The sequence below is a fragment of the Ursus arctos genome, unplaced genomic scaffold (genome assembly GCF_023065955.2).
Source record: "Ursus arctos isolate Adak ecotype North America unplaced genomic scaffold, UrsArc2.0 scaffold_4, whole genome shotgun sequence".
NCBI classification, from domain to species: domain Eukaryota; kingdom Metazoa; phylum Chordata; class Mammalia; order Carnivora; family Ursidae; genus Ursus; species Ursus arctos.
Genome location: NW_026623056.1, coordinates 35,139,760 through 35,156,748, shown reverse-complemented (window position 1 = coordinate 35,156,748; position 16,989 = coordinate 35,139,760). Strand labels below are relative to the sequence as shown.

Here is a 16,989-nt window from a genome sequence, read left to right as displayed (position 1 = left end):
TTGCCCCAGACTAGAAGTTTCTTGAGGACGCAGGATGTGCCTGTCCTTGTATTTCCAAGAGTTAACACTGTGCCTCACCCACACAGGGTTAATTTTCCAAACCTAAAAGTGACAGCTTTCAACACACAGCTTATATAATCTAGCTTTCAAATGGTACCTGCTGTTTTAAAGGAAATTATATCTCCTCTCCTCATCCAGCAAACTGGCATTTCATAAAATAAGCTGTGCACTCTGAGTTTGAATAAATTCAGATATTTTCCTGAGAATGCATTTCACAGCTAGGGCATAACATTCTGAACACTGTGGCAGGATCCTTCCTTAAAAGGTGCATATCTGTCTTCTCATGTTAAACTTCCTTTTTTCTATATGTGTCTATAGTAATTGCCTCTGATTGCTGGAATGGATATCATATGGGAGTCTTTATTTCCCCCCGTAACCTATTTTTAAGCCCTCAGTGTGAAACCTTGCAGCCTGTGGTGTCACCATGAATATTATCCAAGAATATCAATAAATCTAAATCCATAGCTTAACAGTGATTACTTTCTTTATTCTGGCAGAGATAGTGACATAATTTAGACACAGTTGTAGAGCAAGAAACAAATGGAGGTACCTTACTACAGACTCTGGTTTCTAGGTTACATTAATAACAGTGGTATGAAATCACTATCATAAAAGGGATTTTCAGTCTGTACTGTATTTGGCAGGTATGTATGAACACGGGCGTGTAGCTTATTTTTCCTTGTTTGGTCTTGGGAGCTGGGGCTGTCAGTCATGTCAAAAGCTGATCTTCCCTCCTACACTCTGACTCTTCCCTCTCTGACACCCTGTTGGTCTATGAGCACCACCTCTTTTCTCCCTCTCCTGTATCTTCAAACTCTCCCTCTCTGTTGGTTTCATCATTTCAGGCTAGAAATATGCTTAACATCTTCTATCTTGAAAAAGAACCCTCCCTCGCTTCCACCTTCTCCTGTCCTTTCTCTTTCCTTCCATTCATGAAAAAGCTACTTGAATATCTTTTATTCCCATTTCACTTCTTCGCCTCCCATTTGCTACTGCACCCATGACAGTAGGTTGAGCTGTTACTCCTCTCTCAAAAGACTGTCCTGTTATGAAGACTTCCCTCATTTCTCCTACTTCCTCCACCTCTCATATTAGGTTTGGAAGTGTACCCCCCACACTGGGTTCCAACTGTAACTTGAACCCTCCTCTATTATGGAACTTACCACTCATATCCTAGTGTTTTTCATGACTGTTTCTCTACAAAAGTTAGATGCCATGTTTTCATTATTTTTGTATCCCCAATATCCAGCACAGTGCCTGGGGGCAACTGTAGGGACTTACCGCCTATTATTAGCCTCCAACTTTATGGATCAAATTTCTACAGCCAGAATGGAGGAAGAGAAATAGGAAAGCTCCCCATTTGAAAATGCACTGTGTATTTTGTGCTGAAAGTCTCTGATAAATGCAGTGGTGTAATCCAATTAACTTTCTAGTACTCAGGAGAGAGTGTTATGGGTTCTGCCAACTTACCATCAACAAATTTTAATTGTTTTTTGACCCATGCCAGCTGCATTGAGTGTAGGGGGATTATTGGTAATGTAGCAGTTTAAAGTATTAACGTTATATAACATACAAATTATATAAAGGAGATCTGACCCCTTTCAAAAAATTATGTAAGTTAATAAACTATAGGGAGTATGATTTCACTATTGAAATCAGTACTCCAAAATATTTTAATACGAAATTTTCTTCTAACTTTCTGGGTGAACCTGAATGATATGTTTAATATTTCTTACTATAGAATCCTTCTTTATAATATATGAACAATTTTTTGATCCTTCTACAGCTTGAGCATTATTGAGTTAATGTACATGTATTCTGTAATTGACAATGTTTAACATGTCTGTATTCCAAGATTCTCCAGTGATAACTACCTTCTATCAAATAACACAATCGTACATTGGCTGTTAGCCATAAGTTCTTATCCTTGCTCCTATCCTCTGGCTACTTTAAGATGCTCTTTCCAAAGACCTCTTTCCTAGCTCCTCAAGCTCCTTAAGATACGCAGCTCAATCAGAAAAACTACTCTTCCAGAAGTCTCATTATCCCAGACCCGTTATCACTCCTTCTTCCAAAAACTCACAGAGCATCCATTCTACAAAAGAGGTCATGGGGGGCAGGGCAAATTGGTGGGCATGGGGAACTCATTCCCAAATCCTCCTCAAAGAAAGATGGAATATTGTTTCCTCATCAAAGATTCTACAGTCAGGACTGTTCCTGGTGCCCTCAACTGGAACCAAGAACACACTGACCCAGAGACACCATGAGATAAAGAATGGTCCAGTTTTCGAGGTTTCTGTTAAAACTCTGCTATAATGTCTGTTCAACTGACCTTTTTGAACTATCCAGGAAATTTAATTCAAACTATATGTTGGCTAATTGAACATAATAAAAAAATTAAATGAAAAAATAAAATAAAATCAATGTTAGATTTAAAAAAATGAATTTAAGACTTACCATATCAGACAGAATTCCTTAAACAATAGTCCAACTTTCTGTCCCATAGATTTAGGATCCTGTTTGTCCTAAGTTATGAAGAGGAGCCCTCTGAAGATTTACATCAGCAGGGAAACTCATCTGCCCCCTTTCCCCTCACAAAGTAGTATCCTGAGATATTACTAAATGTGAACTGGGCTAATGACAGTTTCTTTTGGATTATCTAGGGAACTGCTCAATAGATATGACTGACCTTCCTGACATGACAGGCTTTTTTTTCAGATTGAAATAATGAGTCACAATCTTGAAGTTGTAAATCCCCCACTCCCAGATTTCCCCTAAATCATTAGAATGAGAGTCAATTCTCCAAAGCTTAAGGGCATGACTGCCTTCAGAGAGGTGGAGGGTCAAGGCATCACTCAAGTAATTTATGTAAACCATACATTTTATCTCAAAAGGAGGCTTTTTCAGACAATCATTCTAGTTGGACCTCAATCCTCTAGATAATTTCTCCAGTTCTCCGCTCTGTTATGTGTAGATCAAAGCATAACGACTTGGCCTGGGACAATTGAGAAATTAATAACCAAAGCAAGGGTTTAAGAAATCCATAGTAATGACACAAATGAGACCTATCAAATTAGAAAACCAAAATGAAAACACACTAAACACTTCGAAATTTAATTAGAAAAAGTTCCAAGTTCAGACCACACTGAGACCATTTCACACCAGCACTCCAAACTGGAACCTAAAGGCGAGAGTCATTACGCTGGAATGTGACCATGGGGAGGAAGCAAGATCGGCTCACTGCCTCCTCTCCACTGTCTGCCTTTTAGGTTCACCCTTTAACATTCTAGAAAAGGCCCGGCTACAAAAAGAAACAGGCAGGCATCTCTTCAATTTAACCTTCACAAGAGACAGAGTTCAAGTCTTTTGTTTTTTTTCCAATAATAATGGTATTGCAATTGATTTGAGACTGCTCACCATAAACCATTCGAAAATATTTTTCAAATTAATACACAAACTATGAACCATAAATTGACTGCTGGTCCCTATGAACCATTTCCATTGACTTTTAAGTCCAATACTGTATATCAGGTAAAGCGCACGTTCCTCCTTTGCAACATACTGGGGAGAAAAGCGTTTCCAGGTTATATATGTTTAGAATGAATCATCTTTCTTTTCTATGGCCTCTTTCATACAAATTGTATATCCTCCGAATACTTTATAGACTTCTATAATATAGGAGAGTGTAAAGAATAAATTACAAGGAACAAGGGAGAAGACAAGCTTCCATGCCTATGTGAGGTTGATAGGATGCCTATCTCTGAAGGCTGTATATGCTTTGCATTATCACTTCACATCTTCAAATTTAGCCCACTTTATTATGCATTTAGTTCGCAAGTTATCACTGTGTGATGACAGACATTGCCATCAATCACGTTCTTATCAGCAAGGAAGCTGAGACAAACTGAGGTTTCCACAAGGTCGCACAGTGAGTACAATGGCTAAAGACGACTATGCAAATCCCACAGGGGCCATTCAGTGTGGCCTTCAGGATGAGCCCTGGGTGACTTTGGGTAGGTGGGTAGGGGACACCATGGGTTATTACAACACATGATATGCCAATATTCTCCCCAAACCAACCTTTCAATTTATAAAGTTAGTACACAATATGTATGCACACACATAAAATTTCAGTTATAGGAAAATTCTGGATCCAATTCTATTAAGAACTGCCTGTGTATTTGCATTAAATTTTGGCTTGAGTCCTGACCCAAGCCTGTTGCATCCGTATAGCCTTCTGTGACTTCAAGTTTCCTTTCTTGAGTATCTTCAGAAGTTTCTTCCCTATTTTTGCCTCAACTGATCTAAGCCTTTCCCCTCCCACTACTGTTTGTTCATTCTTTCTTCCGTTTCATAATATCCTTCAAAAGTTTCATTTGGTAATAGACCCCCATTCCTGTATCCCTAAAAAAAACACACCAGTTTTAAAAATTTTCCTAATGATTTCTCTCCTCCTCTTTTACCTCCCATGCCCGAAGTTATTTCTTGGATGTATGCCAGGTTTAAATGCAGTGAGGATGGCGGGATCTATGCATCTTGTTTCAGGGTCCCTGTGTTCTTCTCTTACTATCATTGACAAGCTGAAAACATTACATGGGAGGGAGCTGCTTGAGCAGGGGTGGAGCAGGGAAAGAACCAGCCAGGGGTGATCTGGAAAAGGCCAGGGCCCTAGACTATTTGTGAGACTCAGGCAGAATACTCAATCTGGTCGGGAAACAGAGCTCTTCCGCAAGGCAAGTGCAGCTATTAACAACATCAAGAGCTGCCGTCACATGAGCAAGGGGAGACCCTTTTCTGAGTTATAATAGCAAAAGAAGTATTATCTGCCCATTTACAGATGAGAGCTCTGTTTTCTTCTAGCAAAATTTACACATTTAACTGGAGAAGCCATAACCGTCCACATGTCACAGTTCCATCCAGGATTATATACACAAGCCAATTCTTGTCATTTACGCACACATACTCATACATACCCTCGACCTCCCAGCAGAGAGCAATACTCTGGTGGGATGGGTATGGCTACTACACGAGTAAATAAAACACTACACAGAACACTTTGGTCTATGTATTTCTGAGCAGCAACAGATTATTGTGTATTTTCTTAGTGAGATAGTTCAGTTACAAAGAAAAATGTTTCCTGGAGACAACAGTGCTTGTAATAGTTCATTATAATTCAATTGTGGCCATACGTGCAAATGAGCCATGCAGGGGTAAGCATGCTTCCTCCAACCTCACCTCAAAGACTCTAAGTTACATCTCAAGGAAAAAGAGAAAGATTGGAGTAGCTCCAGAGAGCCCAGCTACCATTACCCTGGCTTGGAGGACCAATGGAAGCAAGACACTATTCCATGCAACAGTTCCTAATCCAGGGCTGGACTCTCTTCCCTGTCTGATGTCTCAGTCCGGTTAGTGAGCTGGAACTACCAGTCCCCAGAGTAGCGAAGAAGCCAGTCACCTCTGAGTGTCCATCTGGGGCTGACCAGAAACCAGAGAGTGTACTCCTGAGACCCAGAAAAGCCAGGGGTGCTGCCGACGGAGCCGAAGATGTCTCAGGGTAAGAAGGATAGGCTTTCCAGAGCCGATGCTGTACAGAACAACTTCCTCCCTTTCCAGCCTTCCTCCGTGAAGTCAACTAGCACCAGATTAATAAAGCTATGGCGTCTTACCATTACAGTCTATTACAGAAAGACCAGCTTGAGTGACGGGTAAACAATAGCAAAGGAATGAGTTTCCATAAATACTTATTTATTTATGAAGAATATGTGGCATGTAGCATAAATAAACCTGCAGCCATTGTTTCTTTTTTGAAGTTTGTAACCTGTCATCATAGGTTAAACAACTGTCAAGAGAGCTTACACTTGTGGTATTTTAAATAGAAGCTGAAATCGGTGTTTCCCTATGGTAGATGGATGTTTTAAATATTGCTATTTCTTTCTTTTCCACAAAAAAAATGAAATTTAAATGTACAAAAAAAAAAAAAAAAGAAACAAAAGAAAAGAAAGAAACCAGAAGATACCTTCCACGTGTGGGAAGGGCCTGGGAGACAGAAGGAGCGGGGATGAACAATAGAAGGTCACTCCTGTGACACTGCAGCTCTTCATCTGTAGCTATTTTGATGTATTTGCAAACTCCAAGGGACCTTATTTAGGGGCCCTGCTTAGAGCAGCTTTTATCTCCTGCACTCACCTCTGTCCCCTCAACGTGTTTCTCTTCCGGGATCATGTACTTGCCTCAATTTGTGTTTTATTTCTCCATTGTCTTCCCACCTCTGTGCTCCTCTCAATCCATTTCTATTTTTATAGCAGTCTTGTTGGCTTGTTCCTCTTCTTTCTTCTTGAATCTGTAGCTGTTTCCCATTTTCTCTATGCTGCTGCTTTCTCTTGTCACCAAACCCTTGTCTTTCCCTCTGTCTACAATTTTTTTTTTTTTTTTTTGCTTCCTGCGTTTATCCTTCCCATTCCCATTAACTTGAAATTTTTAGAAAAGCAAAAAGAACATGAAACTTGCACGTTTCAAAGTCAGAGGAAAACAGAAATCTCAAGCTTGCCTCAGCAGAGACCGTGTCTCCATATTTGCAGAATTATAAGGAACTTGTTCAAAAAGTGCAAGGTTATAAGGAAAGCTGTGCTGGTTCTTGTATGATTTATTTTTTTGTGATTTTATTATTTATTTGACAGAGAGAGAGAGCACGTGCAGCAGAGGTAGAGGGAGAAGCAGACTCCCCACTGAGCAAGGAGCCCAAAGCAGGGCTCGATCCCATTCATGATCTGAGCCCAAAGCAGATGCTTAACCGACTGAGCCACCCAGGTGCCTGGTTGTATATCATTTAAAGGAGAGAGTTGAATGGTGGATGAGGTGTTCCCATGAGGAGTGATCTTAGATACACCTCTGATAAGGAAATTAGGCAGTTTCCATCCTCTCTGAAATGAAGTTTAGTGGTAAGTCTGTCTCACCCCAGCAGATAGGTGGGCAGTTGTTCCAGCATTATCATTCCAATTCTATCCAGTTCATTCACAGTACTGAAAATTAGAGGATCCTACAAGGTCCATTTGACTATTAACAAATAACATCTAAACAACAATAACAAAGGGGCAATTTTAGTTGTGCATGACATACATACACATACATACTTACACACACACACACACAAGAATGACACACTATTGATAAAATCTGGAAGCTAATCAGATATCCAGTGAGTGCATATTTAGATCATTGCTTACCCTATGCATCATGTGTTTGAGTCATTTTCAGATTTTTTAAACCAATTTCCTTAAGATATTAGATGCTCTGTTGATATAAGCACTATCTTGTGTGATACTTTTAGTTTTTTTGTTTTTTCCAGTCTGCATATAATCAAGTAGCGGACTCACATTATTTTTGTGGTTTTTTTTTTTTTTTTGAGGGGGGCTGTTTTTCTTTTCCTGTCTCTTATATGACCAACGCTTAAAAGAGAATATCCGCATGTGTGTCTGTGTGTGCAGAGTTACACATGTTACCAAGCACAAGAGTGCTAGTGAATCACTGGCACACTCCAAAGGAGTAAAGTGGGACCGATTTGATTTTTCTGAGTCCAGCGTACTGTGGTATCAATGAACCAAGAGCGCACAGAGATAGTAGCGAACATGACAAACAAGCAGCACAACGGCAGAGCTCCGCAAGACGGACAGTGCTGGTTGCCCCGTCGCCCCCACTGCTCCACAGGGAGGTCTGGAGAGTGGGAAACCAGAAACATCAGGCATTCATGAGGTCCCTAGAGCACAGGGATGAAAAGGGCAGCCCCGGTGGACATAGTTTCCTGCTTCTTGGCGTAAAGTAGATAGCACACGGATTCTGAAATCTATAAATCATCACTGGAATAAAATACGCGACTCCAGATTTCCCCTGATGTCTATCCTGAGTCTCACAATCAGATCAGCTCCCCCAGCCCCTCCCACTCCCCCCTTCCACAAAGCAAAGAACCAACGTGGAAAAGAATTTTGTCATCTTTCCTCACAGTTGGATGGCCATTCTGTTACTCTGATTCTGAGAAATTCAAGAGCATTAGCTTTGAGAAACAATTAACGTCTATTTCCAGTCCATTATCCCTTTTCAGGACAATGGGCAGTATTTCACAGGCTTTTAAACAGGATATGGATATCCCATCAAATACTGGTGGTCTGAACTAAAGCTATGGCACCAGGCATGTTGCCAAAAATGGGACCAAGTTTAAAATGTACAGTGCTAAATTATATTTCTCTTAAGAACAGTCTAGGCTGGGAGAAGCATTCCTACTTCCACACCCAGCCCTCCTATCTGGGAAATTCACGGTTTACTCCCAAGATGAGAATTATGTTTTGTTTTGTGATATTTTTTTTTTTTCAAAGTGTGGGAATCAGAAAGGCATTGAGTATTTGAAATAAAATGAAAACAATTGAGCTATGTTGAATGTCACCCTCTGTTGTTGATTTCCACACATCTGTGCATTCTTTCCTTATCCAAGGCTTCATTTAAATGTGCTAGTTTCTGATGAGGAAAATCCATCATCAAAGTTCTCTTGCTCACTGCATTTATATTTTCATAGCCTAGGAATCCATTTGAAGGGAGTTACCTCTGCAGAAAGTCCCCAAGCAGTCAAACAATGTTTTGCTTTGTCTTTCAGAATCCAAAGCACCAGGCATTTCAGCTCCCAAACTTCCCACTTTTCAAAGGATATCATTACCACATAACTACAGTTGACCAGAACCCTGCATACAGACTCCACTGTGAAGAAATGCCCTCATGTCAGAATGTAGCCAATACATCGAGTGCCTCAGTCTCCCGGAAGGCTGAATATGAGGGTGTCCTTTTCTACCTGTTGTTTGTTAATGGGCCAAGGTGTGTGTGTCCCCCTCGAAGTCCTGACAATCTGAGGGATGTGCAATTCATCTCCACTCCCTTCCCAGATGACAAGCGAGTTGTAAACTGTATTCAATCCCATTCTCCCTTGTCTATCTGCCCTGACAGTCCGGTGCAGCTCTTAGATAGCTGGGAGCCCAGAGGGCGTATGTGACCTTTCTCAAGCTGCAGCCAGTTGTCTGAAGTACCTCTGTCCTTCTTTTATTCTTCCGTGGGTTACTTCATTCTGAGCCCCTCTTTCTCCTTATTTCCAGCCTCTCACCATATATCCCTCTCTCCCTTAAATCACCTGCATCTTTCAATTTTACTACCTTACAAACTGATACTTTGTTCTGTCTCTGCCTTTCTTTCCTTCACCTTTATTTTATAGTTTATTGGTATTTTTTCTCTTTGATTTTTGGCAGAAGGAGCTCAGACATGAGCATTGGATTCTAATGCTTTCAGAGATACTGAGTGATGAAAAAGCAAATTTAAAAAAAAAAAAAACAAAAAACCTCTATTACTTTCCTCTTATTTCTCGCTGGCTGCTCATTCTCATCTATTTTATTCCTGTCTGTTTCAGTCTCCTCTCTTCTTCGCTATGCTTCCTCCTCTGAAGCATTATTTCCCTCCACTTACCTGCTATTTCAGATCTTTAAACATCTTACAGTAGTCACGATGTGACTGAATACTGGCCTGTGATGCTTACTACCAGAAATATTCTGCAAGTTCAGGCTTTTGAAAGAAACAACAATATATTATGTTTTATATGTCCATTTGGGAAACTTAAGACATATGGGGGGTTTGGCAGAAACATCATCAACTTCAGAGTAGCGCTCAATCATCCTCACAGAGAACATTCTTACAACCTATCAGTGTCCTCTAGAAAACGGGCAGTGACTCTGATGGAAAACAAATGGGAAAAGGAAAGCCTCAGGAAATTTCCTAAATTTTTCCAAGTCTTCTGTCAGAAGTCTTCCAAGTCAGAACTCAATTAATAAAAATGGTCAAATTATTGGGAGAGGATTGGCTATTTTTGTGTCACAATATGCCACCAAACCATCACCTTTGTAATGCTCATTCTGTAACTATATGAACGTACCGCAGAGAAGGAAACCTTTTCTGATATTCAGGTCTTAAAAGCTCAACTTTGCCTTTCTGATTTTTTTTCCCTCCCAATGTTGTCAGGAACAACTGTTTTAGGTCTCATTCTTTATTTAAAAAAATATGATCCTCGACTCTGAAAGACTCACTCCAAACCAAAGATGAAATGTCTGTGCTATGAAAAACAGGAGTCATGATTAGATTCAACTCGCTCTTTGGCAATCAATGCAGAAAGCAACTTTGCACACCCCCTCCTTTTTTCCTCACCTTCCCAACATACTTCCCTGGAATATTCTTCTCCTAAATCTGGAGAAAAACTCGAGCTGATGAAGTCTATATACAATGATCTGGGCATGTTTTATTAATGTAACCACAGACCTGTTGTCATAAATTAAAAAATAGCACTCAGTTATCTTTTCCCCATCATTTATTATTATTTTTTTTCTTTGAGAGTAATTTTATACTAATCAAGTGCTTGGATTTTATGAAACTCTAAAGAGCATTTTTCATGACGTCAAATGATCAGAAATATTCTTGTCTAAACAGAGTCTCAGGTCTTTTTCTCCATTTACTAACACTGATTTTTAAGTGGATTATGGTCTAGAAATCTCAAAGACCTATTTATTCTGGAAGCTACTGCAGTTATTGATTAAAGTCATTAGGCTGTTAGTTAAATATTTAGCAAATTATTATAAAGCAAAAACAGTAGACAACGGCATTCAGAAGGGGTGAAAACCCTAAGAGGTTTCTCCTTTGTTTCAAGGATAAGAAAGTACAAAGACAAGTTCATCTGAGTCAGAACCCTGCTGACCAACTTGCTGGCACTCCATATGCTGACAGCACTTTCTCGTTCTTTTATGCCCACTTGTTTTTGTCTTCCTATTTTTCCCTCTGTATTAAAAACAATGCTCATTTTGCTGGTAGGTGATGAAGGAGAAAGAAAGGCCTGCTTCACAGATCAAAAGCAAGGCATTGCTTTAGAGCAACGCTGGCTTAGTAGCCTGTATCATAAATCTCACTGGCTTTATCCATCATCATCATCATTTCGTCTTTTGCAGCTTTGAGGTGGATAGGGATGGGGCAGATATCATTAACTGAACACAAAGAAACACAGGGGTGTACAAGAAGTCTGATCTCAGAAGCTCAGTGCGCCAACACCGAAAGTAACCACCTAGACACTCAGTCTTCCAAAAGTGTGCGCAAACATCTTTATTTATTCATTTATTTGCAAGTACTTATTGAGTTTCCATTATCCCTGGATTCATGGAAAAGTCTCCTAATTGGTCTCTCTGCTTCTGCTCCAGCTCTCCCTCAATCTATTCTGAACTCAGCATTCACAACGATCCTTGTAAAATCTCAGTCATGAACTCCTCTTCTCCTCCAAGGTTCCTCAGTCCACTCAGAGTAAAAGCACAAGTTTTTTACCCTTGGACCCACTTCCTTTTAGTCTCCCCTCACTTGCCCCAAGATAGGAACTCTCCCTGAACCCATCCCCAGCGATACCTGCCCTGGCCATCCTGTGGAAAATTGCAACCCTTCCCCCCAACACTCCGTATCCCCTTTTCTTGCTTTATTATTTTCCTTAATACTTATCAACATCTACCATACTACATATTTCAGCGATTTACTTTTTAGGTTTCCAACCAAACTGTAAGCTGCATGAAGGCAGGGATTTGTTTATTTGTTTCACTGCTATATCTAGAACGTTTAGAAAAGTGCCTAGCATAAAGCAAACCCTTAATAAATACCAGGTAAATGAATGCAATAGCACAGGGAATTCAACGGTCAGTAAGGTAGGCATGGTTATTACCCACAAGAGTATCACAACCTACTGGGAGATAAATAAGCAGTCATTATAGACTCTGATAAGCACTATAAGTGACAGATGAGATAATGAGATAGAGCATACAAGGAGAGAGGTCATTAGAGTCAAAGGTCACAAAAGGCTTTCCTGTGGGTGAACTTGAAATTGAGGTAAAGCTAAACAGGCAGTGGCTTTTGGGCAGGGGGGAGTGAGGGAACAGCAAGTAAAAGGATGTTGGTATCTTGAGGCAGGAAAATTCTCGGTGTATGAGAACTGAAGAGCCTTATGAGGCTGGATCTATGTTGTCTGTAGAGAGGAACATCGCCGCTCACATTTCTGCACTAAGAGGCCAAACACTGTTTGAAAGGTTATTTCTACATCTGCTCATTAAATCTCCTAACAGCCCTATGCAGCGAGTAGTCCCATGTCATCCATTTTCTCGGAGGAAAGAGGGAGCACAGCTAGGAAGTGAGAGAACTGGGATTCCAGAAGCCAGGCTCTGAACACTGCACTTGTTGCCTTCCTATGTAGCAGAACTCTACACTGAAGTGGGTGTGTTGAGGATCCCAAGAAGTGTGTGTTTAGACACTCTGTATCCACACGTGGAGTATTTAAACATCAGGCAATATAATGATCTAAATAATAAGTCATGTCACCCATTTACCTGTGAAAAAAATGAAGCTAGGTGAGCAATATATGATCTTGACCTTACAGAGAAGATTGGCGGTATAGCACCCACAAGGTTACGGAGAAAGATAAGCACAGTGTAGGAATGAAAACCTACCTTCCCTTAGACCCCACAGGTTATGCGCCCTCGCTCAATCAGCTGTGCAGTTCCCCAGCCCTGCACCCTTGCGGGCCAGCGCTCCCATGCTCCTGACGCAGGGGGCCGTGTGCACACAGACACACGTGGATCCTGTTCTCAGCCCCCTCCTTGAAATAACCAGGAATACAATCCAAAAGACGTGCTTTGTGTCTCTGAGAATCCTCAAAGAAGCTTTGAATGACTTGAAGAGAAATGATCTTAACAAAAGAACAAAAAAGAAACTTGAAAGTGAACAGAAGTTCTGAAGAGCGTGGGGGTGGAAAAAGCTTCCTCCGAGAGGAACAGGGAAGAGCGAGCTAACTCAAAGTGACCAGAATAGCTTCGTGAGCTGAGGGTTCTGTCACTTGGTGGTTCTGCTCCACGGGGAGACAGCTGGCTCCCAGAGGAGGGAGAATGCCTCTTACTGTGCTCAGAGACAGGTCCTACTTGTGGACTTTACTGGACTTCTTGCTGTGCACAGAGGACCAGACCCAGACAGCTGGGGATTTCCACGTCACACACGCCCCTGTTCTAAGAAAACTGAGGGAGTGATTTTCTGGGCCTCCTCACAGACCAGGATTCTGTGTAAGAGACGCAATGGCTATGAATTCTGCTGTGCGCTGCGTTCCGCTAACTTACGTGAGGGCACCGGTCCCTGCCATCTCTGTACAGTGCTGGCCGGTCTTGTCCCCACGTGTTGGCTTCCCATGGTACCTGTTAGTTCAAGCAGAAGCCCCCTTGCTGGTGGTGGACTTTGGCTTCTGCATTAGGCATTTTAATTTTTATCACAGTGTTAATAATTAACTGTAGCAGGAACAAGCCAAAAAAGGCAGAGGCAGAAAAAGGCCAGGTCTGCTCAATTAAAACGGGGTGAATGGCTTGGCAACACGGCAGGGTGCTATGAACACAAAGAGCAGGGAGAAGAAGTGACCCGTGGTGTTGAAGTTTATTTGTTTGAACAGCGGAGAATTATCTCCTGACCTGTGTAACCTCCATAACAGGTAAGCCCTTTCTGTCTCAGTCCCACAGCACGTGGCTGGAGAGAGTGTCAAATCTCACTCATGCAGAAAAGATAAACTTTTCTCCCTGTAATGACAAAAAAAGGTGTTATGACTGCTCCATTGTAATCATCTATTTGAGTCTCTCTGTGGGAAAGGCTACTTTGTTATCTATTCCTCAGTTTCCACATCTGTAAAATACGGAAACCGGTAACTGTTTTATTTCCCTTCATGGGGTTTCTAGGGAAAGCCATGCAGTAGCAAAAACCCAAATCAAAAATTCACGTTGTGAATGTGAAGTACAAAGTTGCAAGGTCAGGTTCAAAGTGTCTGCAGAGACTAAAGTACAATTGAGGAAAATGTCACGAGGTTTAAAGAAATCCATGGCTGTGAATTATCTGGTAATAACTTGTTTTGCCGGGCAGTCAGAAGTACTGGAGTGCTGTGTATTTGGATGGGATGGCAATCTTGCATGCGTTAGAAAAACTCAGCACCACCGTGGACAACACCTGCCTTCCTTACACTCAGCACTGGAATCTGCAAAGAGAGGCCACTGTGGTCAGTAACGTTCCAGCAGGCAAGGTCTTCAATGCCAGCTTCTTAACCAGAGTGGGTGGAGAGTTGATGTTCCGGCACTGCTAGTGAGTGGAGACTTCTGAATTAGTAGACTAAGGAGGCACTAACATGGCAGAGAAAAAAAAAAAAAAGAGGGGAGTATGGGCCTACCAGAAACTTGCCATGAAGACAAGATCATGAGAGGGTAGGTCAGAGAAGATGAAATCATCAAGAACCTTTACTGAAACTGTATGTAGAGAAAGGTGTGTGAAACCCTGAAATGTTACCTTAGTTGAATCCCCCTGAGAGCTCCTGGTGCCCTGGGGATAAATACGCCTGTGAAGGGCTCTGGGTGTGGCATGAGCACCTGGCCTCCATAGCAGGCTCATCCTTAACCCCATGCTGTTGACTGCCAGCCAAGCAGCGTAGGGCCCTGACGCTGGGGCAGACAAACCATCCCACCCCGGAGAGAGATGGAAGCCGACTCTTACTGCAAGGGTTCTACTCCAAACACACGCAGGGGTCAGAGCACTCTTTATCTGGGTGACCTTGTCCCCACACTGCTGCCTCCTGTCCTCGCATTTTTGTCTTTTGGGGCAAGGCTGGCACTGGGTGATCCCTACAGGGTCATGGCTGTCAGAAACAGCACCATGGGCATGACCTACCTAGCTATGTGGTCTGACAGGCTGTCTGTGTGACTTCCCTGTCTACTCAAAAGACATGCCGATTACAAAGAGAGTGCCAGAAAGAAACAAAAACACTTTCAATTTGGATAAAGATTTGAGTAATTGTAACTTGAGAAACCCATCAAAATAAACACTGTCAATGGTAATTGATTTTTTAAAAATATGTAGAAACTAAATAGGTAAAATACATTGACAGTCACAGGCATACGCCAGCTGCCCCCACTGGCGAAAAGCACTGTGCATACAGAGAACTCCGTGTCATTAGTGGTATTTATGAATCCATCACATGTGCAGGTTTTTACTTTGCAGATCAAGTACAATAAGAAGAGAGTAAGAGAGACATGCTGAGACTCCATGCTGCTTGAAGAAAACACCCTCATTTGTATTCCTAAACCCTTTGCCGTGAATTGCTCATGTCCCCAAACAAAAAGAAAGCTTGTGGTTTCTGTTCTGGCAGATTAAAAAGCCCTTTAGTTTAACAGCAAAGCATCTGTCTACCTTGTTATACATATGGCATCTAATCAGAAGGCAGGAGGCTAGGCCAGAGGGGAGTGAGAAAAGTGAAAATATTGGGGTGGGAAGCTAAGGGAGGTGTTAAAAATATTTGGGAAGTGAATTAAGGAGGTGAGAACTTTTTCAAAAGAAAGAGTAGGCATAGGGAGTGAAAATCAGGGAGGTGGCTGGAAGAGAAATCTCAGGAGGAGGAGCAAGGAAGGAGGGCAGGGAATGATATGTAGTAGCAAGACGAAGCTGCATGGAGATGGGAAAGGAGAGAGACCGCCCAGAGGCGAAGACAGAGCAGACAGGAGGAAGGAGAACATCTCGCATGGATCCATCACATAGTGGGCACCTGCTCCGTCTCAGCGTCCTGATGATCTTTGCAATGGGCTCAACTCTGGTCTCCAGGACTAGGACTCTGGCAAAGTCACGTGCCTGAACCCTGATTCTCGAGCTGATCCCTCCCAACATCCATGTTCGCTCTGACGAGTCATCACCACATACAAAAGAGGCCATTCTCTCTTGAGAACTTTTGTGATGCTAATTAGTTTTTTAAAGACTATATTAAAACTTGGACATCCTCTGTTAACATTCCTCAAGGACAGAAATGTCCTACATACCAACAGCTGCCCTGTGGTACCCCATGGGAGAGAAATAATAAAGGTAGGCATGAGGAGACACACTGGACTGTGACCCCATCTCTGAGCAAGTACAACCAAGGCATGGGTTTATTAAGCGTTATGTAGATGTGGGTGCGTCAAGTAGACGCCCTCGCTCAGTCATCTCTGGGTCTTCCACAGCACGTTTTAGATCCTTCGATGCCCAGCTTCCAACCTAGATGAAGGTCTTTGCAGTAAAGATACACAGCTATTCTTCACAAGTCTGTAGACCTGATCATAATCTAGTCAGAGTGGTGGGAGTCAGGATTCCTTTTCAGTGGAGGCTCTTTCTCAGAGCACAGGCCCTGCCCTCTCCCATCACACACACACACACACACACACGCACGCACGCACGCACGCACACACACGCACGCACGCGCGCAAGAGCGCGCGCTTTCCAGCCTGGGTAGGAGGAGCTGGTTACAGCCCAATGGAGCAGATTATTCACCAATTTCAATTATCTGCACTAACGCTCCCCTTCATTGGTGAAGGTAATTGAGAGTTGAATGTATTTACGAGGACCGGGCTATAAAACTGAAACAATTTTACAGGTGTGGTGCGGAAATGAAAAGGTAGAAAAAGCAATGGTCTAGACAGTGCTTTTTGAAAACGTATTTCACATAACTCTGGGAAGATTGCTAGGTCCTGAGGGGAGGGTGGATATTTCAGAAGAGCTATTAGAAGTGCTATTAGGTTTGAGGAGGTTTCTGTGGAGTTATTGAACTTTTCATATTTTAAGTGAGGATGAGGGTATTATCTCTGACCAATTCTTTTGTCTCCTTCTATTTCCAAACGCACTCTGGTCTTTATCGTGCCGTCGTGCGTCCGCTCCCAGGAGCAATCTCGCATCCCAGTGGAAAGAGGCCGACCTACATGTGGCTCTCCAAAGACAAAAAATTTTATTCTAGGTATTTTATGATGACCCAGATATGGTATAACATAAAATGGAGAAAATATATTACAG

At 42.0% G+C, this 16,989-nt stretch overlaps 1 long non-coding RNA gene across 1 annotated transcript in view; it reads right to left on the bottom strand.

The window, feature by feature from the left end:
- The window catches only part of LOC130542599 (uncharacterized), a 114,667-nt gene extending 100,395 nt beyond the window's left edge, over positions 1-14,272 (bottom strand). Inside the window, exon 1 of the long non-coding RNA XR_008957261.1 lies at positions 13,269-14,272. This is a non-coding gene — a long non-coding RNA (uncharacterized LOC130542599). The remainder of the gene's footprint in view (positions 1-13,268) is intronic.
- Between the last annotated feature and the right edge of the window lie 2,717 nt (positions 14,273-16,989).